This window comes from Oncorhynchus kisutch, unplaced genomic scaffold (assembly GCF_002021735.2).
Source record: "Oncorhynchus kisutch isolate 150728-3 unplaced genomic scaffold, Okis_V2 scaffold157, whole genome shotgun sequence".
Classification (NCBI taxonomy): Eukaryota; Metazoa; Chordata; class Actinopteri; order Salmoniformes; family Salmonidae; genus Oncorhynchus; species Oncorhynchus kisutch.
This window is the reverse complement of record NW_022262104.1, coordinates 7501-22961: the sequence shown is the minus strand read 5'-3', so window position 1 is coordinate 22961 and position 15461 is coordinate 7501.

The following is a 15461-nucleotide window of genomic DNA, read 5'->3' as shown; positions in this document are numbered from 1 at the left end:
GGAGGGCCGTAGTAGGGTGTTTCCATAGCGGGCATTAAAATCAGAATGACCTTAAATGCATTAGGACCATATTTGAATTTTGGGTTACCAGATGCACGTTTTCAATCACCAGGTGCACGGTTTTTCAATCACCAGGTGCACGGCTCTATTCCTCCCAGCACTTGTCAAACAGTCCATAAAGCACCAGGACGGCCCTGAGTGAAAGAGGGCCGTAGTAGGGTGCTCCTATAGCGGGCATTAAATCAGAATGACCGTAAATGCATTTATGACCATATTTGTGTTTTGGGTTACCAGATGCACGGTTTCAATCACCAGGTGCACGGCTCTATTTCCTCCTCCAGCACTTGTCAAACAGTCCATAAAGCACCCAGGACGGCCCTGAGTGAAAGAGGGCCGTAGTAGGGTGCTCCTATAGCGGGCATTAAAATCAGAATGACCGTAAATGCATTTATGACCATATTTGTGTTTTTGGGTTACCAGATGCACGGTTTCAATCACCAGGTGCACGGCTCTATTTCCTCCTCAGCACTCTTGTCAACACAGTCCATAAAGCACCCAGGACGGCCCTGAGTGAAAGAGGGCCGTAGTAGGGTGCTCCTATAGCGGGCATTAAATCAGAATGACCGTTAAATGCATTTATGACCATATTTGTGTTTTTGGGTTACCGCTTGTATAGCAATCAGTATCCATCGTGAAATTTCAAAGTGTCCATAATGCACTCAGGTCGCCCCCGACAGAGAGAGGGCCGTAGTAGGGTGTTTCCATAGCGGGCATTAATATCAGAATGACCCTTAAATGCATTTAGGACCATATTTGAATTTTTGGGTTACCAGATGCACGTTTTCAATCACCAGGTGCACGGTTTCAATCACCAGGTGCACGGCTCTATTTCCTCCTCCAGCACTTGTCAAACAGTCCATAAAGCACCCAGGACGGCCCTGAGTGAAAGAGGGCCGTAGTAGGGTGCTCCTATAGCGGGCATTAAAATCAGAATGACCGTTAAATGCATTTATGACCATATTTGTGTTTTTGGGTTACCAGATGCACGGTTTCAATCACCAGGTGCACGGCTCTATTTCCTCCTCCAGCACTTGTCAAACAGTCCATAAAGCACCCAGGACGGCCCTGAGTGAAAGAGGGCCGTAGTAGGGTGCTCCTATAGCGGGCATTAAAATCAGAATGACCGTTAAATGCATTTATGACCATATTTGTGTTTTTGGGTTACCGCTTGTATAGCAATCAGTATCCATCGTGAAATTTCAAAGTGTCCATAATGCACTCAGGTCGCCCCCGACAGAGAGAGGGCCGTAGTAGGGTGTTTCCATAGCGGGCATTAATATCAGAATGACCCTTAAATGCATTTAGGACCATATTTGAATTTTTGGGTTACCAGATGCACGTTTTCAATCACCAGGTGCACGGTTTCAATCACCAGGTGCACGGCCTATATTTCCTCCTCCAGCACTTGTCAAACAGTCCATAAAGCACCCAGGACGGCCCTGAGTGAAAGAGGGCCGTAGTAGGGTGCTCCTATAGCGGGCATTAAAATCAGAATGACCGTTAAATGCATTTATGACCATATTTGTGTTTTTGGGTTACCAGATGCACGGTTTCAATCACCAGGTGCACGGCTCTATTTCCTCCTCCAGCACTTGTCAAACAGTCCATAAAGCACCCAGGACGGCCCTGAGTGAAAGAGGCCGTAGTAGGGTGCTCCTATAGCGGGCATTAAAATCAGAATGACCGTTAAATGCATTTATGACCATATTTGTGTTTTTGGGTTACCAGATGCACGGTTTCAATCACCAGGTGCACGGCTCTATTTCCTCCTCCAGCACTTGTCAAACAGTCCATAAAGCACCCAGGACGGCCCTGAGTGAAAGAGGGCCGTAGTAGGGTGCTCCTATAGCGGGGCATTAAAATCAGAATGACCGTTAAATGCATTTATGACCATATTTGTGTTTTTGGGTTACCGCTTGTATAGCAATCAGTATCCATCGTGAAATTTCAAAGTGTCCATAATGCACTCAGGTCGCCCCCGACAGAGAGAGGGCCGTAGTAGGGTGTTTCCATAGCGGGCATTAATATCAGAATGACCCTTAAATGCATTTAGGACCATATTTGAATTTTTGGGTTACCAGATGCACGTTTTCAATCACCAGGTGCACGGTTTCAATCACCAGGTGCACGGCTCTATTTCCTCCTCCAGCACTTGTCAAACAGTCCATAAGCACCCAGGACGGCCCTGAGTGAAAGAGGGCCGTAGTAGGGTGCTCCTATAGCGGGCATTAAAATCAGAATGACCGTTAAATGCATTTATGACCATATTGTGTTTTTGGGTTACCGCTTGTATAGCAATCAGTATCCATCGTGAAATTTCAAAGTGTCCATAATGCACTCAGGTCGCCCCCGACAGAGAGAGGGCCGTAGTAGGGTGTTTCCATAGCGGGCATTAATATCAGAATGACCCTTAAATGCATTTAGGACCATATTTGAATTTTTGGGTTACCAGATGCACGTTTTCAATCACCAGGTGCACGGTTTCAATCACCAGGTGCACGGCTCTATTTCCTCCTCCAGCACTTGTCAAACAGTCCATAAAGCACCCAGGACGGCCCTGAGTGAAAGAGGGCCGTAGTAGGGTGCTCCTATAGCGGGCATTAAAATCAGAATGACCGTTAAATGCATTTATGACCATATTTGTGTTTTTGGGTTACCAGATGCACGGTTTTCAATCACCAGGTGCACGGCTCTATTTCCTCCTCCAGCACTTGTCAAACAGTCCATAAGCACCCAGGACGGCCCTGAGTGAAAGAGGGCCGTAGTAGGGTGCTCCTATAGCGGGCATTAAAATCAGAATGACCGTTAAATGCATTTATGACCATATTTGTGTTTTTGGGTTACCAGATGCACGGTTTCAATCACCAGGTGCACGGCTCTATTTCCTCCTCCAGCACTTGTCAAACAGTCCATAAAGCACCCAGGACGGCCCTGAGTGAAAGAGGGCCGTAGTAGGGTGCTCCTATAGCGGGCATTAAAATCAGAATGACCGTTAAATGCATTTATGACCATATTTGTGTTTTTGGGTTACCGCTTGTATAGCAATCAGTATCCATCGTGAAATTTCAAAGTGTCCATAATGCACTCAGGTCGCCCCCGACAGAGAGAGGGCCGTAGTAGGGTGTTTCCATAGCGGGCATTAATATCAGAATGACCCTTAAATGCATTTAGGACCATATTTGAATTTTGGGTTACCAGATGCACGTTTTCAATCACCAGGTGCACGGTTTCAATCACCAGGTGCACGGCTCTATTTCCTCCTCCAGCACTTGTCAAACAGTCCATAAAGCACCCAGGACGGCCCTGAGTGAAAGAGGGCCGTAGTAGGGTGCTCCTATAGCGGGCATTAAAATCAGAATGACCGTTAAATGCATTTATGACCATATTTGTGTTTTTGGGTTACCAGATGCACGGTTTCAATCACCAGGTGCACGGCTCTATTTCCTCCTCCAGCACTTGTCAAACAGTCCATAAAGCACCCAGGACGGCCCTGAGTGAAAGAGGGCCGTAGTAGGGTGCTCCTATAGCGGGCATTAAAATCAGAATGACCGTTAAATGCATTTATGACCATATTTGTGTTTTTGGGTTACCGCTTGTATAGCAATCAGTATCCATCGTGAAATTTCAAAGTGTCCATAATGCACTCAGGTCGCCCCCGACAGAGAGAGGGCCGTAGTAGGGTGTTTCCATAGCGGGCATTAATATCAGAATGACCCTTAAATGCATTTAGGACCATATTTGAATTTTTGGGTTACCAGATGCACGTTTTCAATCACCAGGTGCACGGTTTCAATCACCAGGTGCACGGCTCTATTTCCTCCTCCAGCACTTGTCAAACAGTCCATAAAGCACCCAGGACGGCCCTGAGTGAAAGAGGGCCGTAGTAGGGTGCTCCTATAGCGGGCATTAAAATCAGAATGACCGTTAAATGCATTTATGACCATATTTGTGTTTTTGGGTTACCAGATGCACGGTTTCAATCACCAGGTGCACGGCTCTATTTCCTCCTCCAGCACTTGTCAAACAGTCCATAAAGCACCCAGGACGGCCCTGAGTGAAAGAGGGCCGTAGTAGGGTGCTCCTATAGCGGGCATTAAAATCAGAATGACCGTTAAATGCATTTATGACCATATTTGTGTTTTTGGGTTACCGCTTGTATAGCAATCAGTATCCATCGTGAAATTTCAAAGTGTCCATAATGCACTCAGGTCGCCCCCGACAGAGAGAGGGCCGTAGTAGGGTGTTTCCATAGCGGGCATTAATATCAGAATGACCCTTAAATGCATTTAGGACCATATTTGAATTTTTGGGTTACCAGATGCACGTTTTCAATCACCAGGTGCACGGTTTCAATCACCAGGTGCACGGCTCTATTTCCTCCTCCAGCACTTGTCAAACAGTCCATAAAGCACCCAGGACGGCCCTGAGTGAAAGAGGGCCGTAGTAGGGTGCTCCTATAGCGGGCATTAAAATCAGAATGACCGTTAAATGCATTTATGACCATATTTGTGTTTTTGGGTTACCGCTTGTATAGCAATCAGTATCCATCGTGAAATTTCAAAGTGTCCATAATGCACTCAGGTCGCCCCCGACAGAGAGAGGGCCGTAGTAGGGTGTTTCCATAGCGGGCATTAATATCAGAATGACCCTTAAATGCATTTAGGACCATATTTGAATTTTTGGGTTACCAGATGCACGTTTTCAATCACCAGGTGCACGGTTTCAATCACCAGGTGCACGGCTCTATTTCCTCCTCCAGCACTTGTCAAACAGTCCATAAAGCACCCAGGACGGCCCTGAGTGAAAGAGGGCCGTAGTAGGGTGCTCCTATAGCGGGCATTAAAATCAGAATGACCGTTAAATGCATTTATGACCATATTTGTGTTTTTGGGTTACCAGATGCACGGTTTCAATCACCAGGTGCACGGCTCTATTTCCTCCTCCAGCACTTGTCAAACAGTCCATAAAGCACCCAGGACGGCCCTGAGTGAAAGAGGGCCGTAGTAGGGTGCTCCTATAGCGGGCATTAAAATCAGAATGACCGTTAAATGCATTTATGACCATATTTGTGTTTTTGGGTTACCAGATGCACGGTTTCAATCACCAGGTGCACGGCTCTATTTCCTCCTCCAGCACTTGTCAAACAGTCCATAAAGCACCCAGGACGGCCCTGAGTGAAAGAGGGCCGTAGTAGGGTGCTCCTATAGCGGGCATTAAAATCAGAATGACCGTTAAATGCATTTATGACCATATTTGTGTTTTTGGGTTACCGCTTGTATAGCAATCAGTATCCATCGTGAAATTTCAAAGTGTCCATAATGCACTCAGGTCGCCCCCGACAGAGAGAGGGCCGTAGTAGGGTGTTTCCATAGCGGGCATTAATATCAGAATGACCCTTAAATGCATTTAGGACCATATTTGAATTTTTGGGTTACCAGATGCACGTTTTCAATCACCAGGTGCACGGTTTCAATCACCAGGTGCACGGCTCTATTTCCTCCTCCAGCACTTGTCAAACAGTCCATAAAGCACCCAGGACGGCCCTGAGTGAAAGAGGGCCGTAGTAGGGTGCTCCTATAGCGGGCATTAAAATCAGAATGACCGTTAAATGCATTTATGACCATATTTGTGTTTTTGGGTTACCAGATGCACGGTTTCAATCACCAGGTGCACGGCTCTATTTCCTCCTCCAGCACTTGTCAAACAGTCCATAAAGCACCCAGGACGGCCCTGAGTGAAAGAGGGCCGTAGTAGGGTGCTCCTATAGCGGGCATTAAAATCAGAATGACCGTTAAATGCATTTATGACCATATTTGTGTTTTTGGGTTACCGCTTGTATAGCAATCAGTATCCATCGTGAAATTTCAAAGTGTCCATAATGCACTCAGGTCGCCCCCGACAGAGAGAGGGCCGTAGTAGGGTGTTTCCATAGCGGGCATTAATATCAGAATGACCCTTAAATGCATTTAGGACCATATTTGAATTTTTGGGTTACCAGATGCACGTTTTCAATCACCAGGTGCACGGTTTCAATCACCAGGTGCACGGCTCTATTTCCTCCTCCAGCACTTGTCAAACAGTCCATAAAGCACCCAGGACGGCCCTGAGTGAAAGAGGGCCGTAGTAGGGTGCTCCTATAGCGGGCATTAAAATCAGAATGACCGTTAAATGCATTTATGACCATATTTGTGTTTTTGGGTTACCAGATGCACGGTTTCAATCACCAGGTGCACGGCTCTATTTCCTCCTCCAGCACTTGTCAAACAGTCCATAAAGCACCCAGGACGGCCCTGAGTGAAAGAGGGCCGTAGTAGGGTGCTCCTATAGCGGGCATTAAAATCAGAATGACCGTTAAATGCATTTATGACCATATTTGTGTTTTTGGGTTACCAGATGCACGGTTTCAATCACCAGGTGCACGGCTCTATTTCCTCCTCCAGCACTTGTCAAACAGTCCATAAAGCACCCAGGACGGCCCTGAGTGAAAGAGGGCCGTAGTAGGGTGCTCCTATAGCGGGCATTAAAATCAGAATGACCGTTAAATGCATTTATGACCATATTTGTGTTTTTGGGTTACCGCTTGTATAGCAATCAGTATCCATCGTGAAATTTCAAAGTGTCCATAATGCACTCAGGTCGCCCCCGACAGAGAGAGGGCCGTAGTAGGGTGTTTCCATAGCGGGCATTAATATCAGAATGACCCTTAAATGCATTTAGGACCATATTTGAATTTTTGGGTTACCAGATGCACGTTTTCAATCACCAGGTGCACGGTTTCAATCACCAGGTGCACGGCTCTATTTCCTCCTCCAGCACTTGTCAAACAGTCCATAAAGCACCCAGGACGGCCCTGAGTGAAAGAGGGCCGTAGTAGGGTGCTCCTATAGCGGGCATTAAAATCAGAATGACCGTTAAATGCATTTATGACCATATTTGTGTTTTTGGGTTACCGCTTGTATAGCAATCAGTATCCATCGTGAAATTTCAAAGTGTCCATAATGCACTCAGGTCGCCCCCGACAGAGAGAGGGCCGTAGTAGGGTGTTTCCATAGCGGGCATTAATATCAGAATGACCCTTAAATGCATTTAGGACCATATTTGAATTTTTGGGTTACCAGATGCACGTTTTCAATCACCAGGTGCACGGTTTCAATCACCAGGTGCACGGCTCTATTTCCTCCTCCAGCACTTGTCAAACAGTCCATAAAGCACCCAGGACGGCCCTGAGTGAAAGAGGGCCGTAGTAGGGTGCTCCTATAGCGGGCATTAAAATCAGAATGACCGTTAAATGCATTTATGACCATATTTGTGTTTTTGGGTTACCAGATGCACGGTTTCAATCACCAGGTGCACGGCTCTATTTCCTCCTCCAGCACTTGTCAAACAGTCCATAAAGCACCCAGGACGGCCCTGAGTGAAAGAGGGCCGTAGTAGGGTGCTCCTATAGCGGGCATTAAAATCAGAATGACCGTTAAATGCATTTATGACCATATTTGTGTTTTTGGGTTACCAGATGCACGGTTTCAATCACCAGGTGCACGGCTCTATTTCCTCCTCCAGCACTTGTCAAACAGTCCATAAAGCACCCAGGACGGCCCTGAGTGAAAGAGGGCCGTAGTAGGGTGCTCCTATAGCGGGCATTAAAATCAGAATGACCGTTAAATGCATTTATGACCATATTTGTGTTTTTGGGTTACCGCTTGTATAGCAATCAGTATCCATCGTGAAATTTCAAAGTGTCCATAATGCACTCAGGTCGCCCCCGACAGAGAGAGGGCCGTAGTAGGGTGTTTCCATAGCGGGCATTAATATCAGAATGACCCTTAAATGCATTTAGGACCATATTTGAATTTTTGGGTTACCAGATGCACGTTTTCAATCACCAGGTGCACGGTTTCAATCACCAGGTGCACGGCTCTATTTCCTCCTCCAGCACTTGTCAAACAGTCCATAAAGCACCCAGGACGGCCCTGAGTGAAAGAGGGCCGTAGTAGGGTGCTCCTATAGCGGGCATTAAAATCAGAATGACCGTTAAATGCATTTATGACCATATTTGTGTTTTTGGGTTACCAGATGCACGGTTTCAATCACCAGGTGCACGGCTCTATTTCCTCCTCCAGCACTTGTCAAACAGTCCATAAAGCACCCAGGACGGCCCTGAGTGAAAGAGGGCCGTAGTAGGGTGCTCCTATAGCGGGCATTAAAATCAGAATGACCGTTAAATGCATTTATGACCATATTTGTGTTTTTGGGTTACCGCTTGTATAGCAATCAGTATCCATCGTGAAATTTCAAAGTGTCCATAATGCACTCAGGTCGCCCCCGACAGAGAGAGGGCCGTAGTAGGGTGTTTCCATAGCGGGCATTAATATCAGAATGACCCTTAAATGCATTTAGGACCATATTTGAATTTTTGGGTTACCAGATGCACGTTTTCAATCACCAGGTGCACGGTTTCAATCACCAGGTGCACGGCTCTATTTCCTCCTCCAGCACTTGTCAAACAGTCCATAAAGCACCCAGGACGGCCCTGAGTGAAAGAGGGCCGTAGTAGGGTGCTCCTATAGCGGGCATTAAAATCAGAATGACCGTTAAATGCATTTATGACCATATTTGTGTTTTTGGGTTACCAGATGCACGGTTTCAATCACCAGGTGCACGGCTCTATTTCCTCCTCCAGCACTTGTCAAACAGTCCATAAAGCACCCAGGACGGCCCTGAGTGAAAGAGGGCCGTAGTAGGGTGCTCCTATAGCGGGCATTAAAATCAGAATGACCGTTAAATGCATTTATGACCATATTTGTGTTTTTGGGTTACCGCTTGTATAGCAATCAGTATCCATCGTGAAATTTCAAAGTGTCCATAATGCACTCAGGTCGCCCCCGACAGAGAGAGGGCCGTAGTAGGGTGTTTCCATAGCGGGCATTAATATCAGAATGACCCTTAAATGCATTTAGGACCATATTTGAATTTTTGGGTTACCAGATGCACGTTTTCAATCACCAGGTGCACGGTTTCAATCACCAGGTGCACGGCTCTATTTCCTCCTCCAGCACTTGTCAAACAGTCCATAAAGCACCCAGGACGGCCCTGAGTGAAAGAGGGCCGTAGTAGGGTGCTCCTATAGCGGGCATTAAAATCAGAATGACCGTTAAATGCATTTATGACCATATTTGTGTTTTTGGGTTACCAGATGCACGGTTTCAATCACCAGGTGCACGGCTCTATTTCCTCCTCCAGCACTTGTCAAACAGTCCATAAAGCACCCAGGACGGCCCTGAGTGAAAGAGGGCCGTAGTAGGGTGCTCCTATAGCGGGCATTAAAATCAGAATGACCGTTAAATGCATTTATGACCATATTTGTGTTTTTGGGTTACCGCTTGTATAGCAATCAGTATCCATCGTGAAATTTCAAAGTGTCCATAATGCACTCAGGTCGCCCCCGACAGAGAGAGGGCCGTAGTAGGGTGTTTCCATAGCGGGCATTAATATCAGAATGACCCTTAAATGCATTTAGGACCATATTTGAATTTTTGGGTTACCAGATGCACGTTTTCAATCACCAGGTGCACGGTTTCAATCACCAGGTGCACGGCTCTATTTCCTCCTCCAGCACTTGTCAAACAGTCCATAAAGCACCCAGGACGGCCCTGAGTGAAAGAGGGCCGTAGTAGGGTGCTCCTATAGCGGGCATTAAAATCAGAATGACCGTTAAATGCATTTATGACCATATTTGTGTTTTTGGGTTACCAGATGCACGGTTTCAATCACCAGGTGCACGGCTCTATTTCCTCCTCCAGCACTTGTCAAACAGTCCATAAAGCACCCAGGACGGCCCTGAGTGAAAGAGGGCCGTAGTAGGGTGCTCCTATAGCGGGCATTAAAATCAGAATGACCGTTAAATGCATTTATGACCATATTTGTGTTTTTGGGTTACCGCTTGTATAGCAATCAGTATCCATCGTGAAATTTCAAAGTGTCCATAATGCACTCAGGTCGCCCCCGACAGAGAGAGGGCCGTAGTAGGGTGTTTCCATAGCGGGCATTAATATCAGAATGACCCTTAAATGCATTTAGGACCATATTTGAATTTTTGGGTTACCAGATGCACGTTTTCAATCACCAGGTGCACGGTTTCAATCACCAGGTGCACGGCTCTATTTCCTCCTCCAGCACTTGTCAAACAGTCCATAAAGCACCCAGGACGGCCCTGAGTGAAAGAGGGCCGTAGTAGGGTGCTCCTATAGCGGGCATTAAAATCAGAATGACCGTTAAATGCATTTATGACCATATTTGTGTTTTTGGGTTACCAGATGCACGGTTTCAATCACCAGGTGCACGGCTCTATTTCCTCCTCCAGCACTTGTCAAACAGTCCATAAAGCACCCAGGACGGCCCTGAGTGAAAGAGGGCCGTAGTAGGGTGCTCCTATAGCGGGCATTAAAATCAGAATGACCGTTAAATGCATTTATGACCATATTTGTGTTTTTGGGTTACCAGATGCACGGTTTCAATCACCAGGTGCACGGCTCTATTTCCTCCTCCAGCACTTGTCAAACAGTCCATAAAGCACCCAGGACGGCCCTGAGTGAAAGAGGGCCGTAGTAGGGTGCTCCTATAGCGGGCATTAAAATCAGAATGACCGTTAAATGCATTTATGACCATATTTGTGTTTTTGGGTTACCGCTTGTATAGCAATCAGTATCCATCGTGAAATTTCAAAGTGTCCATAATGCACTCAGGTCGCCCCCGACAGAGAGAGGGCCGTAGTAGGGTGTTTCCATAGCGGGCATTAATATCAGAATGACCCTTAAATGCATTTAGGACCATATTTGAATTTTTGGGTTACCAGATGCACGTTTTCAATCACCAGGTGCACGGTTTCAATCACCAGGTGCACGGCTCTATTTCCTCCTCCAGCACTTGTCAAACAGTCCATAAAGCACCCAGGACGGCCCTGAGTGAAAGAGGGCCGTAGTAGGGTGCTCCTATAGCGGGCATTAAAATCAGAATGACCGTTAAATGCATTTATGACCATATTTGTGTTTTTGGGTTACCAGATGCACGGTTTCAATCACCAGGTGCACGGCTCTATTTCCTCCTCCAGCACTTGTCAAACAGTCCATAAAGCACCCAGGACGGCCCTGAGTGAAAGAGGGCCGTAGTAGGGTGCTCCTATAGCGGGCATTAAAATCAGAATGACCGTTAAATGCATTTATGACCATATTTGTGTTTTTGGGTTACCGCTTGTATAGCAATCAGTATCCATCGTGAAATTTCAAAGTGTCCATAATGCACTCAGGTCGCCCCCGACAGAGAGAGGGCCGTAGTAGGGTGTTTCCATAGCGGGCATTAATATCAGAATGACCCTTAAATGCATTTAGGACCATATTTGAATTTTTGGGTTACCAGATGCACGTTTTCAATCACCAGGTGCACGGTTTCAATCACCAGGTGCACGGCTCTATTTCCTCCTCCAGCACTTGTCAAACAGTCCATAAAGCACCCAGGACGGCCCTGAGTGAAAGAGGGCCGTAGTAGGGTGCTCCTATAGCGGGCATTAAAATCAGAATGACCGTTAAATGCATTTATGACCATATTTGTGTTTTTGGGTTACCAGATGCACGGTTTCAATCACCAGGTGCACGGCTCTATTTCCTCCTCCAGCACTTGTCAAACAGTCCATAAAGCACCCAGGACGGCCCTGAGTGAAAGAGGGCCGTAGTAGGGTGCTCCTATAGCGGGCATTAAAATCAGAATGACCGTTAAATGCATTTATGACCATATTTGTGTTTTTGGGTTACCAGATGCACGGTTTCAATCACCAGGTGCACGGCTCTATTTCCTCCTCCAGCACTTGTCAAACAGTCCATAAAGCACCCAGGACGGCCCTGAGTGAAAGAGGGCCGTAGTAGGGTGCTCCTATAGCGGGCATTAAAATCAGAATGACCGTTAAATGCATTTATGACCATATTTGTGTTTTTGGGTTACCGCTTGTATAGCAATCAGTATCCATCGTGAAATTTCAAAGTGTCCATAATGCACTCAGGTCGCCCCCGACAGAGAGAGGGCCGTAGTAGGGTGTTTCCATAGCGGGCATTAATATCAGAATGACCCTTAAATGCATTTAGGACCATATTTGAATTTTTGGGTTACCAGATGCACGTTTTCAATCACCAGGTGCACGGTTTCAATCACCAGGTGCACGGCTCTATTTCCTCCTCCAGCACTTGTCAAACAGTCCATAAAGCACCCAGGACGGCCCTGAGTGAAAGAGGGCCGTAGTAGGGTGCTCCTATAGCGGGCATTAAAATCAGAATGACCGTTAAATGCATTTATGACCATATTTGTGTTTTTGGGTTACCGCTTGTATAGCAATCAGTATCCATCGTGAAATTTCAAAGTGTCCATAATGCACTCAGGTCGCCCCCGACAGAGAGAGGGCCGTAGTAGGGTGTTTCCATAGCGGGCATTAATATCAGAATGACCCTTAAATGCATTTAGGACCATATTTGAATTTTTGGGTTACCAGATGCACGTTTTCAATCACCAGGTGCACGGTTTCAATCACCAGGTGCACGGCTCTATTTCCTCCTCCAGCACTTGTCAAACAGTCCATAAAGCACCCAGGACGGCCCTGAGTGAAAGAGGGCCGTAGTAGGGTGCTCCTATAGCGGGCATTAAAATCAGAATGACCGTTAAATGCATTTATGACCATATTTGTGTTTTTGGGTTACCAGATGCACGGTTTCAATCACCAGGTGCACGGCTCTATTTCCTCCTCCAGCACTTGTCAAACAGTCCATAAAGCACCCAGGACGGCCCTGAGTGAAAGAGGGCCGTAGTAGGGTGCTCCTATAGCGGGCATTAAAATCAGAATGACCGTTAAATGCATTTATGACCATATTTGTGTTTTTGGGTTACCAGATGCACGGTTTCAATCACCAGGTGCACGGCTCTATTTCCTCCTCCAGCACTTGTCAAACAGTCCATAAAGCACCCAGGACGGCCCTGAGTGAAAGAGGGCCGTAGTAGGGTGCTCCTATAGCGGGCATTAAAATCAGAATGACCGTTAAATGCATTTATGACCATATTTGTGTTTTTGGGTTACCGCTTGTATAGCAATCAGTATCCATCGTGAAATTTCAAAGTGTCCATAATGCACTCAGGTCGCCCCCGACAGAGAGAGGGCCGTAGTAGGGTGTTTCCATAGCGGGCATTAATATCAGAATGACCCTTAAATGCATTTAGGACCATATTTGAATTTTTGGGTTACCAGATGCACGTTTTCAATCACCAGGTGCACGGTTTCAATCACCAGGTGCACGGCTCTATTTCCTCCTCCAGCACTTGTCAAACAGTCCATAAAGCACCCAGGACGGCCCTGAGTGAAAGAGGGCCGTAGTAGGGTGCTCCTATAGCGGGCATTAAAATCAGAATGACCGTTAAATGCATTTATGACCATATTTGTGTTTTTGGGTTACCAGATGCACGGTTTCAATCACCAGGTGCACGGCTCTATTTCCTCCTCCAGCACTTGTCAAACAGTCCATAAAGCACCCAGGACGGCCCTGAGTGAAAGAGGGCCGTAGTAGGGTGCTCCTATAGCGGGCATTAAAATCAGAATGACCGTTAAATGCATTTATGACCATATTTGTGTTTTTGGGTTACCGCTTGTATAGCAATCAGTATCCATCGTGAAATTTCAAAGTGTCCATAATGCACTCAGGTCGCCCCCGACAGAGAGAGGGCCGTAGTAGGGTGTTTCCATAGCGGGCATTAATATCAGAATGACCCTTAAATGCATTTAGGACCATATTTGAATTTTTGGGTTACCAGATGCACGTTTTCAATCACCAGGTGCACGGTTTCAATCACCAGGTGCACGGCTCTATTTCCTCCTCCAGCACTTGTCAAACAGTCCATAAAGCACCCAGGACGGCCCTGAGTGAAAGAGGGCCGTAGTAGGGTGCTCCTATAGCGGGCATTAAAATCAGAATGACCGTTAAATGCATTTATGACCATATTTGTGTTTTTGGGTTACCAGATGCACGGTTTCAATCACCAGGTGCACGGCTCTATTTCCTCCTCCAGCACTTGTCAAACAGTCCATAAAGCACCCAGGACGGCCCTGAGTGAAAGAGGGCCGTAGTAGGGTGCTCCTATAGCGGGCATTAAAATCAGAATGACCGTTAAATGCATTTATGACCATATTTGTGTTTTTGGGTTACCGCTTGTATAGCAATCAGTATCCATCGTGAAATTTCAAAGTGTCCATAATGCACTCAGGTCGCCCCCGACAGAGAGAGGGCCGTAGTAGGGTGTTTCCATAGCGGGCATTAATATCAGAATGACCCTTAAATGCATTTAGGACCATATTTGAATTTTTGGGTTACCAGATGCACGTTTTCAATCACCAGGTGCACGGTTTCAATCACCAGGTGCACGGCTCTATTTCCTCCTCCAGCACTTGTCAAACAGTCCATAAAGCACCCAGGACGGCCCTGAGTGAAAGAGGGCCGTAGTAGGGTGCTCCTATAGCGGGCATTAAAATCAGAATGACCGTTAAATGCATTTATGACCATATTTGTGTTTTTGGGTTACCAGATGCACGGTTTCAATCACCAGGTGCACGGCTCTATTTCCTCCTCCAGCACTTGTCAAACAGTCCATAAAGCACCCAGGACGGCCCTGAGTGAAAGAGGGCCGTAGTAGGGTGCTCCTATAGCGGGCATTAAAATCAGAATGACCGTTAAATGCATTTATGACCATATTTGTGTTTTTGGGTTACCGCTTGTATAGCAATCAGTATCCATCGTGAAATTTCAAAGTGTCCATAATGCACTCAGGTCGCCCCCGACAGAGAGAGGGCCGTAGTAGGGTGTTTCCATAGCGGGCATTAATATCAGAATGACCCTTAAATGCATTTAGGACCATATTTGAATTTTTGGGTTACCAGATGCACGTTTTCAATCACCAGGTGCACGGTTTCAATCACCAGGTGCACGGCTCTATTTCCTCCTCCAGCACTTGTCAAACAGTCCATAAAGCACCCAGGACGGCCCTGAGTGAAAGAGGGCCGTAGTAGGGTGCTCCTATAGCGGGCATTAAAATCAGAATGACCGTTAAATGCATTTATGACCATATTTGTGTTTTTGGGTTACCAGATGCACGGTTTCAATCACCAGGTGCACGGCTCTATTTCCTCCTCCAGCACTTGTCAAACAGTCCATAAAGCACCCAGGACGGCCCTGAGTGAAAGAGGGCCGTAGTAGGGTGCTCCTATAGCGGGCATTAAAATCAGAATGACCGTTAAATGCATTTATGACCATATTTGTGTTTTTGGGTTACCGCTTGTATAGCAATCAGTATCCATCGTGAAATTTCAAAGTGTCCATAAT